This window comes from Mustela erminea, chromosome 13 (assembly GCF_009829155.1).
Source record: "Mustela erminea isolate mMusErm1 chromosome 13, mMusErm1.Pri, whole genome shotgun sequence".
Classification (NCBI taxonomy): Eukaryota; Metazoa; Chordata; class Mammalia; order Carnivora; family Mustelidae; genus Mustela; species Mustela erminea.
Window position 1 is genome coordinate 68,937,924 of NC_045626.1, and position 17,167 is coordinate 68,955,090.

General features: G+C 40.7%; 1 protein-coding gene across 2 annotated transcripts in view; it reads right to left on the reverse strand.

Annotated features, from left to right (window-relative positions):
- RNF185 (ring finger protein 185) overlaps positions 1-15,313 on the reverse strand; it is a 38,528-nt gene extending 23,215 nt beyond the window's left edge. For both annotated transcript variants that reach the window (XM_032309923.1, XM_032309922.1), the window contains exon 1: positions 15,168-15,313. The gene's annotated coding sequence lies outside the window, so the exon portion shown is untranslated. The remainder of the gene's footprint in view (positions 1-15,167) is intronic.
- Positions 15,314-17,167: the final 1,854 nt, after the last annotated feature.

The window sequence follows — 17,167 nt, forward strand, 5'->3', positions numbered from 1 at the left end:
AGCTATTCCTACTTTTTCACATTGTCTTCAGGTACTTCTGCATAGAAAGGGTTTTTCTTTGATTTGGTTTAAACTTCAATCCTTTTCCTTTTTTTTTTTTTTAAGACTTTATTTATTTGACAGAGAGAGAGATCACAAGTAGAGAGAGAGAGCAAGAAGCAGACTCCCCACTGAGCAGAGAGCCTGATGCAGGGTTTGATCCCAGGACCCTGAGATCATGACCTGAGTTGAAGGCAGAGGCTTAACCCCCTGAACCACCTAGGCGCCCCTTTTTAAAAGATTTTATTTATTTGAAAGAAAGAGTGAGAGAGAGAATGAGCCAGGGGGAGGGGAGGGGTAGAGGGAGAGGGAGAAGACTCCCCACTGAGCAAGGAGCCCCATGTGGGACTCAATCCCAGGACCCTGGGATCACAACCCTAGCTGAAGGCAGATGCTTAACTGACTAAGCCACCCAGGCACCCCTTCAGAGCTTTTCCTTAAAGCTTACCAGGTTTCATAGGAAAAGGTAAAGCAGCATTTGCATGATCAACGGTACAAACTTTCACGGGTCATCCGAGAGCTGCCTTTTATCATCCTTTCTATCACGATCTTAAAATGTTCTTTATGGGGCACCTCACCCCTGCTTGTGCCAGAGCTCACGTGCCCACACTCTCTCTAAAATAAATAAAATCTTTAAAGAAAACACAAAAAACCAAAACTAGCATAGCAGAGGAATGTGACGGCTTTGGGTTCAAATCTCAGCTCTGCCACTTACTTGGTTAACTTTAGACATTATTTTCTGAGCTTTTATTTTACTCCTATGTGTAAAATGGGCTATTACCTTTCTCCCAGGACAGTTTATAAGAATTAAAGAGATAAAACAATAAGGCACTAGCACAGTGCCAGCAGACTTAAGAGCTTGAAAAATATTAATCTTACCCTCACTGTCAGATCTCACAAGGTACACAAAGATCTCACAAAATATAAAAAAAAGTCATCCTTTTTTATATTCCCCACAGAGCTATGTAATCAGCAGGTACTTGGTTAATTTGCTTAATGAATGAGTCACAACTTCCCTTTCTGAATGGCCATCATTCTTTGAAGGCATAGTAGGTGCAACATCAGAACTGTGTATGAGAAAATCCAGAATGGGATACACTTAATTTGATTCAGGCAAAATCAGATTTTCACCAAAAGTTTTAAAATCAGGAGCCATTTTTAATATTTATTATTACCATGAATAATGTCAGCTAACACACAGCATTCTTTACATGAATTATCTCATTTAATCTTCATAACCTACCTCTGCGGAGTGTACTACCATACCATTGTTAGCATCCCCTGGGGTGTTAGATTAAGGGTTAAGAGTAGTCAGGTCATTTGATCAGATCCAGTCAGAGGCAAAGCTTCCCAACTCCCAAGCCAATGTGCTTAACACATTTCAGTGAGCTGTTTGTGTGTCTCCATCCTTGGTCCCAGCTTCCAGGTGCCTTACTCAGCACAGGGCCAGGAACCTGAAGAACACCTCATAAATGTGCGTGGGTTGATAGATCTGATAGCCAGACTTAGAACTATACAACTCAAACAGACATCCCTCCCCACCCCCTCCTGCCTGCCTCTCGGCCTACTTGTGCTCCTTGTCTGTCAAATAAATTTTAAAAATCTTAAAAAAAAAAATCTTCAGATTGGACAAATCTCAGTTAAGGGCTGTAGATTTCAAGTATAATACAGTGAAAGGAAAAATCTGGAACAAGAACTAGTCTGACACTCAGCTCTGCCATTCACTAAGCCAGGGTCCTCACTTGCACATAGAGTAACTTTGTCTGCCCTTCCTTCTTTTTGGGAAAAGTTTTCAAAATCAGAGTTTTGCCTTCGTTTTCATGTGGTCAGTAAATCCTTATTAATACAGAATCTATAAAATCTCATTAATACAGATTTTACCTGAGGCTGAGCTAAAGAGCTCTAAAATATCCTGAAGGTAGAGTATAAAAAGAAAATAAAAGATAAGATTTAACTAATTAAGGAGAAAACTTCGTAAGAATTTAAGAACTCCTAGCTCATACTTGACAAAACAATGATCTCACGTCTCCTTTGAAAAGGAGGTCCAAAAAAAAAAAAAAAAAAAAAAAAAAAAAGGAGGTCCAAAGGAGGAACATCAAGAGAGCATATGTAAGATAAACCAACTACAGTTTAAAGTAATAAAACCAAAATGATACCATTTAGAATAATACATAATACTGACTTTTACAAATCAGGTTTGTGTCCTGAGCCACTTGATGTTAATTGTCAGAGCAGTTCGGGAAACATTTGGAGAATGCCAAGGACTATGCTCAATGATAAAAATAAATTAGACAAAGTTCTGGTTCCTGCCCTCAAGAAATCTATGGTCTAGTCATAATATAACTGTCCTTTTAAAAAAAGAATCTCACTGAAAAATGCCTCTGCAGAGCTGGTAGTGCTAAGAAAAGACAAGTAATTTTCCTGGGCTTTTGCCCAGGACCCACTCCCATATTGAGAGCGCTGTTCCTCTTTAAAAACTTCCCCCATGACTACACCACACAGCACTTCTGAGGAGCAACTGGGAGCATGGATATCAAATAACCAGGTGCTACAGAGACTACCAGGGGAATCAACCTGGTGACTGACACCAAGAGTGGAATGGCCAGCCAGACCACTACACCATTTCCACAGAAACAAGTCACAGCTTGCTGATTCTGACCTCTGTGTGTCCTTAGACCACCATTCAGTCATGTTTTCCTGCCACTGCTCAATGAGATGTACTCATGACATCCTAGCTGATGTGAAGAGTAGAAAAGTAGGGGCCGTGGTAGTACTATGTGACAATTCAGACCACTTCAGAGACTCTTAAAGCCAGAACCCACTTGGTAGCTTCTTCCCTCCTTTAAATACTACATTTCTGGGAATGATTTTTTAGATAAAACATCAAACGCAAAGGCAACAAAAGAAAAAAATAGACAAATTAGACTTCATGAAAATTTTAAAATTTTGTTCATCAAAAGACACTAAACAGAATAAAAAGGCAATTCACAGAATGGGAGAAAATATTTGCAAATCATGTATCTAAGGGATCAATATCCAGCATATATGGAAAACTCCTAAAACTTGGGACACCCTGGTGGCTGAGTTAAACGTCTGCCTTTGGCTCGGGTCATGATTCCAGGGTCCTGGGATGAAGCCCTGCAGTGGGCTCCTTGCCAGTAAGGAGCCTACTTCTCCCTCTACCTCTCCCTCTGCCCCTCCCTCTGCTTGTGCTTTCTCTGTCAAATAAAAAAATAAAATCTTAAAAACAAACAAAAAAAATCTAAAACTCAACAACAGTCCATTTCAAAAATGGGCAAAGGAGGGGAGCTTGGGTGGCTCAGTCAGTTAAGCATCTGCCTTCAGCTCAGGTCATGATCCCAGGGTCAAATTCCCCATTGGGCTCCCTGCTGGGGAGGGCAGCCTGCCTTCTCCCTCTCCCTCCTGCTCTCCTTGCTTCCGCTCTCTGTCAAATACATAGAATCTTTAAAAAAAAAAAAAGAATGGGCAAAGAACTTTATAGACATTTCTCCAAAGAGATACAAGTGGCCAAAAACAACATGAAAAAATGCTCAACATCACTAATTACAAAAATCCAAATCCAAACTACAAAATACCACCTTATACCCATTCACATGGCTACTATAAAAACAAAATAAAGAAACAAAAAACAGAAAGTAACAAGTGTTGCTGAGGAGGTGGAGAAACTGGAACCTTAGTGTACTTTTGTACTTTCGGTAGGAAAGTCAAATGGCACAGCTGCCGTGGAAAACACTATGGCTATTCCTCAAAAAATTAAAAACAGAATTACCATATGATCCAGCAATTCTATTTCTGGGTATATAGCCATAAAAACCGAAAGCAGGGTCTTAAAGAAATATCTGGGGTGCCTGGGTGGCTCAGTGGGTTAAGCCGCTGCCTTCGGCTCAGGACATGATCTCAGGGTCCTGGGATCGAGCCCCGCATCGGGCTCTCTGCTCAGCAGGGAGCCTGCTTCCCTTTCTCTCTCTGCCTGCTTCTCTGCCTACTTGTGATCTCTGTCTGTCAAATAAATAAATAAATAAAATCTTTAAAAAAAAAAAAAAAGAAAGAAATATCTGTACACCCATGTTAATATTTCCATTATTTACAACAGCTAAAACATGGAAATAACCCAAATATACAGCCACAAATAAATGGATAAACAAAATGTGATACATGCATATCATGGAGTATTCAGTCTTAAAAAGGAAGAAAATTCTAACACATACCACAGCATGGATGACCCTTGGGGACATTATGCTAAGTGAAATAAACTAGGTGAAAAAAGACAAATACTGTAGGATTCCAGTCATATGAGGTACTTAGAAGAGTCAAAATCACGGAGACAGAAAGTAGAACTGTGGTTGCCAGAAGTATGGGAAAGGAGGGAACGGTGAGTTACTGTTTGTTTAAAGATTTTATTTATTTGACAGAAAGAGATCACAGGCAGGCAGAGAGGCAGGCAGAGAGAGAGAGAGGGGCAAGCAGGCTCCCTTGCTGAGCAGAGAGCCTGATGCGGGGGCTTGATCCCAGGACCCTGGGATCATGACCTGAGCCAAAGGTAGAGGCTTTAACCCACTAAGTGACCCAGGAACCCCTGAGTTAACTGTTTAATGGATACAAGAGTTTCAGTTTTGCAAAATGAAGAGTTCTGGAGATGGATGGTGGTAATGGCTGCACGACAGTATGAATGTACCTAATACCACTGACCTATACACTTAAAAATGGTTAAGATGATAAATTTTATTATGTGTATTTTACTACAATAAAAAAATTGGAAAAAAGATCCTATGTTTCCACAAAGTGTCATTTATTTTATGATTCCATTAATAGAAAACATCTACAACAGGAGTTCCTGGCTGGCTCAGCTGGTAGTGTGTGTGTCTTTTTTTTTTTTTTATGATTTTATTTATTTATTTGACAGAGAGAGACACAGCAAGAGAGGGAACACAAGCAGGGGGAGTGGGAGAGGGGAAGCAGGCTTCCCGCTAAGCAGGGACCCCCAATGTAGGGCTTGATCCCAGGATGCTGGGATCATGACCTGAGCCGAAGGCAGAAGCTTAACGACTGAGCCACCCAGGTGCCCCAGTGTGTGTCTCTTGAACTCATGATAGGTGTGGAGCCTACTTAAAAACTAAAAAAACAACAACAACAATAAAAATGGGTGAATGCTGTCTTAATTAAAAAAAAAAAAAGAGAAGATCTACAATAGATAAATTCACAGAGATAAAAAGTGGATCAGAGGTTACCAGGAGCTAGGATGAAGGGGGAATGGGAAGTTACTGTTTAATGGGTATAGAGTTTCTGTTCCGTGTAATGATAAAGCTTTGGAAACACATAGTGGTGATAGTTGCACACACTGTGAATATACTTAATACTACCAAATAGTACACCTAAAAATGGTTAAATGGTAAATTCTGTTATGTATATTTTATCACAATAAAAGTTTTTAAAAGAATCTGTGCTCCTTATTAGAAAGAAACCAGAATTCTCCTCACTAAGAACATGCTGAGTCATTGTTCTATATACCCAAGCAATACTTATTAACTTGCTGAATAACCGAATGGTTAAGTGTATGTATCAGAAGTAATGCTTACAAAAAAGACTGGCAAAAGCACAGAGACATCAGCATTAAAATGCTAACACGAGGGGCCTCTGTGTGGCTCAGTCCTTCCTTAGAGTGTATGACTCTTGATCTCAGGGTGTGGGCTCCAGCCCCACCTTGGGTGTGGAGATTGCTTAAAAATAAAAAATCTTTAAAAAATGCTAACAAGAAAAAGCAAGCTATAGAACTATGTGCACTGACTAGTTCTAACCATTAAAAATGTACACACTGGGGGAGAAACAAGGAAATTTAAGCAACTTAATAAAGGCTCTTTTCAGAAACAATGTGGGTAGGAAGAGAGGGAAGCTTTTCTGTATTTCCCAAAATGAACATATATTACTTTCACAATTAAAATTACTGTTTTATGCTTCTCACCCCAAATAGTTTCCACTTAGAACTTCCTAATTGTTTCAAAAAACAAGTTCCAAAGTTATGTGTCCTTTTAAAGGTACTGTGATACCAATTAATAGGGGGAAAAAGGGCTTAGTAAAAACCAAAGTTAACTGTGGAGAATTTATTTAGGTTGAAAGAAACCTCTGTACTTCATTTAGCCCTAATTCCTCGTTAAACAGCTTTGACTTCTTTACAACATAGTTCCAACCCTAGGTTGATCAGTGAACAAAGAAAAATTTAATGATGGTCAGTGGACCCCCCCACCTTACACCTGCAAAGGTACCTCTCTACAAACTCCTCACAGAACAGTGTAGTTTATAGTACAGACACACACACACACACACAAAAAAAATCATTTCAAAGAAGAAAGTATTAAATAGAACTTATTGTGAATAGATTATCAGTGTAGCTGATTACCAAGTCTAATCTAATCAGTACGCATATTTCCTTTGACTGCGCTGGTCATGTCCTTTAATCTGCCTAACTGCACTTCTCTCCACCACATTTCCCATTATTTTTAAGAGTATGTTCAATATCTCCAGAGATAACCTGCCTGGTACCTGATCCAGCCACTTGCTTCTTTAAGCTTTTCATTAATATCTTGTTTTCTGCTCAACTTCACCAACCCCTGTCTGTGGCCAGGCTCTAAAATTCATCATTAACTATTACTGGACTACTAAAACATGTATTTCAGTAGTCTCATCATCTGACCACCACTTCCCAAATTCTAGCAAATTCCTTCTTAACTGTTCAGTTTGATAAGACTTCAAATACCTGGGATGGCTGGTTCACTAACTTTACCCTCTTTCTACTGCACATTAAGGCTCTTCAAGTGCTTTCTTCCTTTTTATCTTATTTAGATCTCATGGTCCATCCTTTTCCCCATATGCATACCTCCATAATTTCCTTCCCCCCCTTAGTTTCCATAAAGGACTTACTTTAAAAAATGTAAACCAGTAAAATAATGCCTTCCTATTTACTGATATATTAAAAGAATTGAATAGGCCTACAAGGAGATTTTCTGATCAACATACCTTGAATTTATGACCTCAAGACCCCTTGCAATTTTTTTTTTTAAGATTTTATTTATTTATTTAACAGAGAGACAGCGAGAGAGGGAATACAAGCAGGGGAGTGGGAGAGGAAGAAACAGGCTTCCTGCTGAGCAAGGAACCTGAGCAGAAGGTAGACACCCAACAACTAACTGAGCCACCCAGGCACCCCAAACCCCTTGCAATTTTTAGCAATCCTTTCACCATATTTTGAGTCAATGTAATTTATAAGTCTGTGATGGCTGTTCCGTAACTTTTTACTCCTTCAGTTATAAACAGCCCCTACTTTCTCTTCACCTTCACTAATGACCATCCTTATTATTTCCCTGAAAAAAACTAAAAACAAGAGTGCTGCCTTATCTTTCTACTTCCAAACAGGACGACTTGGCTCTGTCTGTAGTCTTATATTCTTTTTTCTCTCTTTACTACCATGCATGAACTATCTCTGCTCTTAACTAAGGCTAAACTACCCACTCATACCATGGATTACATTTCCTCTCACCTGTTCAAGGTATTTGCTCCCCAAAATATACCTTTTTCCTTGCATATTTAAAGTTTGGTATTTGGCTAAATCTTTTCTTATTTCTAAATCAATAAGAAAAATCTGTGTTATCTATACTGTAATGTCTCCCATCTTAATTTCTACATACTTTATTAAAATACTTATTAAATGAGTGAATTACTCAATTATTCTCAGGAATATGCCTCTATTTGGTTTCTAATTGTGAGGATTATCATATCTCATTCCTCATCCCCCAGTCCTTCTAATCTTTGGAAAAGGAAACCTATCCTTTTTCTTTCTTTCTTTCTTTTTTTTAAGATTTTATTTAACTGTCAGAGAGTTTCAGGCCCCTAATGCTAGAAATGCTCTTTATCTGTTATAAGTCTGAAGTAAAAGGGGAATGGTGTGCATTAGTCTAACTGAATAATTCCTTTTAGTTAAATGTAAAGATTCTGCATTTTGGACATTTTTTTTTTTTAAAAGATTTTATTTATTTATTTGACAGAGATCACAAGTAGGCAGAGAGGCAGGCAGAGAGAGAGAGAGAGGAGGAAGCAGGCTCCCTGCTGAGCAGAGAGCCCGATGCAGGACTCGATCCCAGGACCCTGAGATCATGACCTGAGCCGAAGGCAGCGGCTTAACCCACTGAGCCACCCAGGCGCCCCGTGGACATTTTTTTATTAAGGACACGAATTCTACCAACAAATAAAATGCTGGAGGAAAATGCAGACAACCCTTGTTTGGTACAGTAAAGCAGAACAATAAAAATGCAAGCTGATACTATGAAAAATGGTCATAATAATCAATGGGAAAATCACAATTATCTGTGAATTTTTAAAATTTTATCACATTACGGGCGCCTGGGTGGCTCAGTGGGTTAGGCCGCTGCCTTCGGCTCAGGTCATGATCTCAGGGTCCTGGGATCGAGTCCCGCATCGGGCTCTCTGCTCAGCAGGGAGCCTGCTTCCCTCTCTCTCTCTCTACCTGCCTCTCCGACTACTTGTGATTTCTCTCTGTCAAATAAATAAATAAAATCTTAAAAAAAAAAAAAAAAATTTTATCACATTAAAAACACTCTTACTATTGGTACACATGCTTAGTAAAGTGAAAAAGTAATAATCAATACTCATTTAGTTTACTGTAACTTAAAACATCAGAAACATTGAAAATTAAAGCGTCTCTTTTCTTTGTAAAAACTTTCTTTTAAAGAGAGGGGGAGGGGCAGAAGGAGAGGGACAGATACAATTTCTTTTTTTTTTTTTATTTATTTTTATTTATTTATTTTAGAGAGCATGAGAAAGAGCAGAGAGCACAAGTTGGGAAGAGGTGGAGAGGGGCAGAGGGAATGGAAGCAGCAGATTCCCCACCAAACAGGGAGCGACGTGACACTTGATCCCAGGACCCAGAGATCATGATCTGAGCTAAAGGTAGATGCTTAACCTCAAGGGAGAGGTTCCACACACAATGCAGAGTCAGATGCAGGGCTTGATCTCACAACCCTGAGATCATGACCTAAGCCAAAATCAAGAGTTGGATGCTTACCCAACTGAGCCATCCAGGCGCCCCTGTTTTATTTTTTAATTATATGTGTAAGATGGTCTGGGTATGCCAAATGCTCTGGAGTCAAAAGAGGCATAGGTGCACTGGTAGCTCTGCCACCCCAAGCAGGTGCCCAATATCACAAGTCTGGAGTATTCCAAACCACCACGGACTCCTCTACTCCTTGACTGTGACCAGACAACCACCAGAGTAGCTCTCAGATGTCAGGACCTCCTAGTGGTCTTATCACATTTCAAATAATACTGTAGTACCCTTTTACCTGACAATGGCCATGCCACCTGTGCATGATCAGTAGTGGTTGGAGCTGAGAGAAACTCTGAATGGTCAGCAGTTTCAAAGGGACAATTACTCTGCACTTCAGCATGTCCAAATCCAACCTCATTCAGATCAGGGAGTTACTGGCATTGCCCCAGATTTTGCAGTTCAGCTCACTCTCAGTTACTTCAAGGGCTTCAGGCAATCTGCAAACTCTTTTAATATTTACATGCAAAACTGTGCGTGTTAACAAATAACTCAATTACAAAACAGACAAAGGATCTGAATAGACATTTCTCCAAAGACACACAGATGGCCAATATGCACATGAAAAGATGTTCAACATCATCAGTCATTAGGGAAATGAAAATAAAAACTACAATTAGATGCCACTTTGCAACCACCAGGGTGGCTATAATAATAACCACAAAAAGAGACAATAACAAGTGTTGAAGAGGATGTGGAGAAAATGGAACCCTCACATATTGCTAATGGGAATGTAAAATGGTGCAGCTGCTGTGGAAAACAGTTTGGCAGTTCTTCAAAAAGTTAAACATTGAGTTGCCATATGACCCAGCAAATTCCACTCCTAAGGAGACACATCTAGGAGGACTGAAAATATGTTCAAACAAAAATGTGCACATGAATGTTCACCAAAGCATTAGTCATAATAACCAAAGGGCAGAAACAATCTAAATGTCAATCAATTAATGAATGGATAAACAAAATGTGCTGTAACCAAACAATGAAATATTATTCATCAAATATAATGAAGTACCACTACAGGCCACAACATGGATGAACCTAGTGAAAACATATGCTTAATGAAAGAAGCCAGACACACATTGTAAAAAGGGCACATACTATATGAATCCATATTAGTGACTGCCAGGGGATGGAAGAGGGGGGATCAAGGAGTGACTGCAAACATGTGCAGGTTTTCTTTGGGGGGACACGAAAATGGTCTGGGATTAAAATAGTGGTGATGATCATACAACCTTGTGAACATACTAAAAACTACTGAATTGTACTCTTTAAATGGTAAATTTTATAATATGTGAATTCTGTTTTTTAAAAAAATCAAAAGGGGCGCCTGGGTGGCCCAGTGGGCTAAAGCCTCTGCCTTCAGCTCAGCTGAGATAGAACCCTGCATCAGGCCCTGGGCTCAGCAGGGAGCCTGCTTCCCTTCCTCTCTCTCTGCCTGCCTCTCTGTCTACTTGTAATCTCTGTCAAATAAATAAATAAATAAAATCTTTAAAAAAAAAACCAGAAACAAAAACCTCTGACTTCAGCTCAGGTCATGCAGGTCATGATCTCAGGGTTCTGGGATTGAGTTCCCCACCCCCAACCCATGAGGCTCCCTGCCCAGTGGGGAGCCTGCTTCTCCCTCTGCCCCTCCCCCACATTTATGCTTTCTCTCTCTCTCAAACAAATAAATAAAAGCTTAAAAAAATAAAGTTTACAGTCATGAAAGACAAAAAAGACTTGAGGAGGAGTGCCTGGGTGGCTCAATGGATTAAGCCTCCGCCTTCAGCTCAGGTCATGATCTCAGGGTCCTCGGATTGAGTCCTGCATCAGGCTCTCTGGTCAGCGGGGAGCCTGCTACCCCCTCCCCCTCTGTCTGCCTCTCTGCCTACTTGTGACTTCTCTGTCAAATAAGTAAGTAAAATCTTTATACATTAAAAAAAAAAAAAAAAAGAAAGAAAGAAAGAAAGAAAGAAAAAAACTTGAGGAACTGTCTCAGATCACTAGAGACTCAGGAGACTTGACAACTAAATGCAATGTGGGAAACTGGGCTGGACCCTGGAAAAGAAAAAGAACATTAGCAGACAAATGGCTAAATCTGAATAAAGTCTACAGATTAGTTAGTAGTATTGTATTAATGTTAAATTACTTATTTAGATAATTTTAACATGGCTATGTAAAATGTTAACATTAGGGAAAGCTGGGTGAAAAATATACAGGAAGTTTGTGTATTATTTTTGTAAGTCTAAAATTATTTCAAAATAAAATAAATTATACAAAAGTTTAAAAATGTTAAAAAAGTTAAAAATGTAAAAAAGTCAAAGAGTTAAAAAATGTACATGGTAAAAAATTTAGAAAATGTACACAATGCAAGTCAGGGGCTGTTAAATTCTTTCTGTAAAATGCCATACCATAAATACTTTAGACTGTAAACCATATGGTCTTCGGGGCAACCACTTAACTCTTCTGCCAAAGATTATATGTAAATTAATGGGTGTGGCGGTATTCCAATAAAATCTTATTTATAGTTTTAATTTTCCTGTAATTTTCACATATCACAAAACATTATTCTTTTTTGGATCTATTCCCCACCATTTAAAAATATAAAATCCATTCCTAGCTCACATGCCATGCAAAAACAGGCAATAAAGCCAGATTTGGCCTGCATACCATAAAATGCAGACTCTCCAGATGAGAATTTGCCAATGTAAAGGGCACCAGGGTGGGTCCAGTCCAGAAAAGCATGAGACTCTTGATCTCAGGGTCATGAGTTCAAGCCCCATGTTAGGTGTAGAGACTACTTAAATAAATTTAAAAAAAAAAAAAAAAGAATTTGCCAATGTGTGCTTCAATTAAAAAAGAAGTGTTGCATGCACAACAATTAAGTCTGGCAACGCTAGGTTAAACAAGATTAGGTATGTTTCTTTATTATAGGACATCTCACTATATTTAATGTGGTATTATATGCTGAGAAGTTCCAAGAAAAGATAATGATATACAGCATTTTCCAAACTTATTTCTACTATGGAACACTTTTTTTCAGAAGCATCACTTCCGAGTAGCGGCCTGAAGGACACACTTTGGAAATGCTGATTCAGGTACTTTTTTAAAAGAAAAATTTCAGATTAGTAAGTATTAAAGATATCACCAAATTATGATCATTTTAAACCAGCACCTGGATATTATCTGAATAAGCATTTCACAATTTTGTTTTTAATCCTAGGAAACACAAACAAAGCAGGAAGGTAAACACAAGCAGGAAGCCTTAGCTCAAACACAATCTATTTTTTGGGAGGGGGATAGGATGTAAGCAGAACTGGATCATAATATGGAATCTTTGCTCCATAGGGCACTCTATATATTCTTACAGGTTTTCAAAACGTGACCTGCTTTTAGGAACTTCAACATTCAATTAGAAAACTAAAGACAGGGATGCCTGGGTGGCTCAGTTGGTTAAGCTGCTGCCTTCGGCTCAAGTCATGATCCTGAGTCCCACATCGGGCTCCTTGCTCGGCAGGGGGCCTGCTTCTCTCTCTGCCTCTGCCTGCCGTTCTGCCTGCTTGTGTGCCCGAGCTCGCTCGCACACACTCTCTCCAAGTAAATAAATAAAATTTAAAAAAAAAGAAAAGAAAAGAAAAAGAAAACTAAAGATGATCTAGTGGTGCATGGGGGGCTTGGTCAGCTCAGGTCATGATCTCAGGGTCCAAGCATGAGCCCTGGGGCTCTGCACTCAGTGCAAGAGTGTCCCTCTGCACTGTTCCCCACCCCCACAGCTCCTGCTCTCCCTCTCTCAAATAAAGAAATAAGATCTAAAAAGGAAAAGAAAACTAAAGATATGCTAGAAGCATTACCTGTAGATTATACATTAGGGAGGATGAACTGGCAGGCAAGGCAAATCCCTAGGATGACTGGTTTTAAATGCTGGATGAAAAGTTAGCCGACAGATTGCAAAAATTCTCTCATTAGATACAAGAGCTATATAATACATTGGTGGAGAGAGGATTAAAGAGGGATTTATGATCCGGGCAGGAAAGGCTGGCCTGAACAACCCTGAGGGGCCCTTCTCGACAAAGGTTCGTCAATTCTGTGATCCAAAGAGTTCACTGGCTTCTCCCGATCAAACACAGTCTCTCTCTCTTTTTAAAGATTTTATTTATTTGAAAGAGAAAGAGAGATCATGAGCAGAGGGCAGAAGAAGTAGACTCCCCGCTGAGCAAGGAGCCCAATGCGGGACTTGATCCCAGGAGCCTAGGATCAAGACCTGAGCCCAAGGCAGATGCTTGACTGACTCAGCCACTCAGGCACCCTCAAACACAAAGTCTTTAACAGCATTTCCAAGTTACTCTAAGAACACAAGCTACAAACCAATGGGGTGGGGTACCTCCTTAGTTATTCAACAATACTTAAGGAGCCCTTATCAGATGGGCCATTCCAAAGTCCCTGAAAAAAAAAAAAAAAAAAAAAGGTGCAGGGGCACCTGGGTGGCTCAGTGGGTTAAAACCTCTGCTTTCAGCTTGGGTCATGATCCCAGACTCCCGGGACAGAGCCCCACATCGGGCTCTCTGCTCAGCAGGGAGCCTGCTTCCTCCTCTCTCTCTCTGCCTGCCTCTCTGCCTACTTGTGATCTCTGTCAAATAAATAAATAAAATCTTTTAAAAAATAAAATTAAGGGGAGCCTGGGTGGCTCAGTGGGTTAAAGCCTCTGCTCAGGTCATGATCCCAGGGTCCTGGGATCGAGACCCACATTGGGCTCTCTGCTCAGCGGGGAGCCTGCTTCCCCCTCTCTCTCTCTGCCTGCCTCTCTGCCTACTTGTAATCTCTGTCTGTCAAATAAATAAATAAAATCTTAAAAAAATTTTTTTAATTAAAAAAAAAAAAAGATGGGGATAGATTACATTAAATCAGACCACTGGCCTTACTTCTAGAAAATGTAGGCTGCCTAGGGGGGGGGATGGAGGTTTCAAGAAAAGAGGGCAGAAAATATAAGTCAGTCAGCACCAGAAAGGTTGAAAGAGTTACTTAGAATCAGACATTTCAGGTTGGAAAGGACCTCCATCTAATATCTATATACCTCCTTTAACCGCAAGCTCATTACTTTTGGAGCCAATCCATTCCATTGCTGGTCACCTCTGACCAGCATTAAGTTCTTCAATTAAACCAAGAGAATCCGCCTACTGGTCTGAGCTCTGCCACTTTCAACCCCAAAGATAAAAAGTGAAGCCCTCTTCACCATAACAACTGTTCTCCGTTTTTAAAGACAGTTTCCTTCCACTCTTCTTTTCTGGGCTAAACATCCCAATTCTTTCAAAGATCCAGAGACGGCTCCAGCTGCCTCAAAGCAAAGAATACGGTATCTAGTATTCACAGCAGGAAAGCACTTCAAATCAGTGGCCTTCAAACATCAATGTGTACAGGACCCCCGAGGTGTTATGTTCAAAACGACAGGTTCCGACCCAGACTCTAAATCAGAAGTCTTATTTGAGAACGGCGCTGGAAGCATGCACCTCGAGACATTTCAAAACAGACCAGTATAAGAACCATATTTTAGGCACACTGCCCTGTTTTACAAACGAGGAAACGGAGGCTCAACAAAGGGAATGGATTGGGCCCATAACGCACAACTGGCTGTATGCCGCGAAGTCTCTCGGCTCTCTCACTCCCAAGCCCAACTGTGCAAAATCATTTAATGCACATCCACCTGAGAAGGCTGTCTCGAGCCGGGGACAGAAAGTGAGTTAGAGTGAGTTCCTGCCCGGAAAGGAGAGCTCGTGGCTGTCTTTTTCCTTCTCGGGGCCTCAGTTTCCCAAAACTATAACCACAGGATAAAAGACCACAACGCCGACTGCACCTCTCTTCTGGGGCGAGGGTCCCAAGCAGAGCGGGGGTTGTTGTCTCTGCGCCGCTGGGCCAGGTGTCTCAGCCTGTGGGCCCGGTTAAGGCAGAAGTAAGGCAGAAACCCTGCCCGCGTCCCTCAACTTCGACAGCCCCTAAACTACCACCCGAGCCCATCACGTACCTGCCTCTGTTCAGCTAACACCGCTGAAGCCAACACAGCTTATCCGTCCGTCCGATGCCCTGCCACCCGTCCCTTCAGGCTGTCGGGTAAGAACTGCGATCACTCCTACGCAGACTCCGGTCACCTGACACAAAGCCGCCCCTCTCCGAGGACTTCCGGCCATAACCGGAAAAGGTTGGTCCGCTGCTCGGGTCTCCCGCCCAGGTCAGGGGCCCTAAGGTTCCGCCTGAGGGCAGGAAGCGGAGAAACAGGGGCTGGTGGGCAGCTTTTTCAAAGAGCCTGAGTCAGGGCAGGGAAAGTACCAGCTAAGCTTGGAACACCGTGTTGAATCGAAATGTAAGGATGATGGGGAAACAGAATGATGAGAACGTGTTAAAAGACACAGGAACTAACTTGAAGGAGATACCACTGACCAAATAGGGGCAATTTGAGCATCAAAATACATGATGATAGTGACAGTGTAACTAATGAAATAAAATGGTAACCCACGAGTCTTTGCTGATATAAATAAAGAAGTAAATAGATAAGGAGAAGGGAAAACCCCTCCTTTTAGTAGAATCCCAACTAACAAAACTGATGGAGTTAGAAAAACAATAATGAATGGTAGAACTAGAGGAATAGGGTAATTACACATTAAAAGTGTCTCCCATCAATTATTTATTGATTACGAAACGAAAATGGTAATTTTACAGAGGTATAACCTCGAGCAAGTGAATCAAAGTGATCCGAATTATAGGTCAAGTAAAGATCATGGTCCTTCCAATAAGACGCACTGATAAGGACACAACATCTTTTCTGTGATATTTCTATCAAAAATGTATAACCCTTGGGACGCCTGGGTGGCTCAGTGGGTTAAGCCGCTGTCTTCGGCTCAGGTCATGATCCCAGGGTCCTGGGATTGAGCCCCAAATCGGGCTCTCTGCTCAGCAGGGAGCCTGCTTCCTCCTCTCTCTCTGCCTGCCTCTCTGCCTGCTTGTCATCTCTCTCTGTCAACATGAAATAATCCCAAATCGAGGGCACTCCACAAAATAACTGTCAGTATTATGAAAGTCAGAGATAGGCTGAGGAGCTATCCTGATTTAAAAGAGATTAAAGAGGCATGACAACAAAATGTGGTGTGTGATTCTAAATTGCATTCTAGAGGGGGAATGGGAAGCAGAATAGGTGTGATGTACAATATTGGGATAAGTGACAAATTTGAATATGGATTGTGGACTAGTTCCTAATGTCTATTGTATCAATGTTAAATTTTCTAAATTTGATCATTCTATTTGTGGCTTTGTTAAGAGAATGCCCTTGTTCTTGGGAAATAGTCACCGAAGTATTTTGGAGCTAAAAGGGCACAACTTAATTTTGGATTACTCAGAGAAAAATGCGTGTATGTGGGGAGGCATGATTAAGCAAATGAGGTGAAATATTAAAGAGTATTGAATCTAGGTAAAGGCTACATGGGAGTTCCTTATATACTTTTTGCAACTTTTATTTAAGTTACTAAAATTTATCGCCTAAATGCGGGAGTTCCTGGGTTTTAGCCAATTTACTTATTTATCTATAAAACATTTGTTTGTATTAGGGACTGGCGATAAGAGACAAGACAAGATCTTTGCTTTCGTGCCTTGTGGGAAAAATATTGAACACATGATCACAAAACTAACAGACTACTTATCCTGAAAATAACAATAGTTAACATTTGCTGAGCTCTAACTAAGCACACTCCACACAATAGTTTATTTGACCCTCACAGCAGTCCTTTGAATGGCTTTGGTGGTTTTCTCCATTTTACAAATGGGTAAAGGAAAACTTTTTAAAGTTTACACAATGTTATCATTTAATTAAAAATTTCCAGGGATGCCTGGGTGGCTCAGTTGGTTAAGTCTCTGCTTTCAGCTTGGGTGGTGATCCCAGAGTCCTGGGATCGAGTCTTGCATCAGGCTCCTTGCTCAGTGGGGAGCCTGCTTCTCCCTCTGCCTGCTGCTCCCCCTGCTTGTGCTCTCTCTCTG